This window comes from Scylla paramamosain, chromosome 29 (genome assembly GCF_035594125.1).
Source record: "Scylla paramamosain isolate STU-SP2022 chromosome 29, ASM3559412v1, whole genome shotgun sequence".
Classification (NCBI taxonomy): domain Eukaryota; kingdom Metazoa; phylum Arthropoda; class Malacostraca; order Decapoda; family Portunidae; genus Scylla; species Scylla paramamosain.
Window position 1 is genome coordinate 17126880 of NC_087179.1, and position 2500 is coordinate 17129379.

The 2500-nt window shown below is 45.6% G+C and overlaps 1 protein-coding gene across 1 annotated transcript in view; it reads left to right on the forward strand.

Annotated features, from left to right (window-relative positions):
* Nucleotides 1-2500, forward strand: part of LOC135115653 (cell adhesion molecule Dscam2-like) — a 125550-nt gene that overhangs the window by 95744 nt on the left and 27306 nt on the right. The window lies entirely within an intron of this gene.

Below are 2500 nucleotides of genomic sequence, written 5' to 3' on the forward strand. Positions count from 1 at the left end.
GGATTAAATAAAAAAAAAAAAAAAAAAGGAATGATAAGATAAAAGGGATGAGAAAGATGAAAGCGAGGAAAAAAAGGGAGAGAGAGAGAGAGAGAGTGTGTGTGTGTGTGTGTGTGTGTTGGTGACAGGTGGTGCCGATCCTCCCCACAAAGGCAAGATGCAATGAGTAATGAATAATTCTTTACATGAAGCACAAAGGGATCATAGGGAGAGAGAGAGAGAGAGAGAGAGAGAGAGAGAGAGAGAGAGAGAGAGAGAGAGAGAGAGAGAGAGAGGGTGTAGGAGTGAGGGAGGGAGGGAGGACTAAGCATCTATTGTGAAACACTTCATCACGGCATCTCCACTACATTCAAAAGGCTCTAGTTGAAATTACACTTGTTTTTAAGGGTGTTTTTATGGTTCTGGTGACAGACTAACAATATGTCTACATTATTAACGAGGGAAGCAGTCTTGAGAAGCAGGCTAATCATCTCGATGGCCTTGGGAAATAGTCGAGAGAGAGAGAGAGAGAGAGAGAGAGAGAGAGAGAGAGAGAGAGAGAGAGAGAGAGAGAGAGAGAGAGACGAGTTTCTGCATACCGTCCTGAGACAGACACCTTCACTTCATCTTGCGCTGTTCTACACTCATATCCTGAAATTTTTGGATAACACCATCTTGACTACACTCCTTGACTACACTTCCGGAGGCTTTTTTTTTTTTTTTTTTTAGCCTTTACGTTGGCCTAGTATATTCTTTCAGGACTGGGAATCTGCAGCAGGCCTTTTTATTTATTTATTTTTTATTTTTTTAGGCTTTGTTTTCATAGGCTACAGTCCCTCTTACGGAAATTAATCACGGTACAGCATCCTCATCGCCATCTGAGTGCTCACTGAAGACTTGTAGTTGGAAGGAAAGATAGATAGATAGAAATAAGAATAGTTTCGTGGTTCTAGTGACAGATTAACAAGATTTCTTCGCTATAAACGGGAGGAACAATCTTGAGAACTCTGCCAACCATCTCAGTGGCCTTTAAAATCTGTAGTAGGAATGAAAGGTAGATATATATAAGGATATTTTCAAGGTCATAAGGGGCAAGTGTTTGTCCTTCCTTTGTGTTCCTCTTTGTCTCTTCACGTCTCCTTCCGAAGTTTCAAGGTCGGGTGAAAAAATTTTGAACTAGCGCGGTTTTTGGGAGGCTGGAAACTCTCTCTCTCTCTCTCTCTCTCTCTCTCTCTCTCTCTCTCTCTCTCTCTCTCTCTCTCTCTCTCTCTCTCTCTCTCTCTCCCTTCCCTGGTGTGAAACTTTCCTCACTTTTCTTTTCTCCCTTCTTCTGTACTTCCCTCCTCCTCCTCCTCCTCCTCCTCCTCCTCCTCCTCCTCCTCCTCCTCCTCCTCCTCCTCCTCCTCCTCCTCTTCCTCTTCTTCCTCCTCCTTTCGTCTCTTCCTCCTTCCTCCCTTCATCCTTCATCAAAGTTGTATTTCCTCTTCTCTCTTATTCCTCCTCCCTTTCTCCTTCCTCTCTCCTTCCTTCTTTCCTTCCTTCCTTCCTTCCTTCCTTCCTTCCTTCCTTCCTTCCCTGCATCCTTCATTAAAGTTTCTGCAATTTCTCTCTCTCTCTCTCTCTCTCTCTCTCTCTCTCTCTCTCTCTCTCTCTCTCTCTCTCTCTCTCTCTCTCTCTCTCTCTCTCGCTCTCGCTCACTCTCTCCTTTATAATTTCCCTTTCAGCTTGTCATTGAAAGTAAATTTAAGTTTGTCTGACATTTCAGCTAATTTTTCCCAGCCCTCCCCCTTCATCCCCTCTCTCTCTCTCTCTCTCTCTCTCTCTCTCTCTCTCTCTCTCTCTCTCTCTCTCTCTCTCTCTCTCTCGTGGTCAGTTCATGCAGTGAGCGAGTTTTGAGGTCATTTCTTGGTGATATATTATGTGTTTGCCGTAAGTGACAGAGGGAAGGGAAAAAGTGTGTTGCTAATTGAAGGTTGGACAGGTGTGTGTGTGTGTGTGTGTGTGTGTGTGTGTGTGTGTGTGTGTGTGTGTGTGTGTGTGTGTGTGTGTGTGTGTGTGTGTGTGTGTGTGTGTGTGTGTGTGGGACCATACTGACAACTGACCACTAGATCCTCCTTTTCCTTCCTTCCTTTCCCTCTCTCTCTCTCTCTCTCTCTCTCTCTCTCTCTCTCCGTCTCTTCTCTCCTCTCTCTCTCTCTCTCTCTCTCCTCCCTTCCTCCTCCTCTTCCTGTCAAAAAACCTAACCACGGCCCAAAGATCCTGTCAGTAACTGTCCCCACCACCACCGCCACTACTCTCTCTCTCTCTCTCTCTCTCTCTCTCTCTCTCTCTCTCTCTCTCTCTCTCTCTCTCTCTCTCTCTCTCCCCGCCACGCCCCGCTGTCCACGCCACCGATAGACAGCGTAGATGTTTTATCACTGACGCCTGCTTGTCCAACCGCAGACGTGTGTGTGTGTGTGTGTGTGTGTGTGTGTGTGGTTTGGTCAGGTATTATAATTGATGCGCGCTGATTATTAGGTAA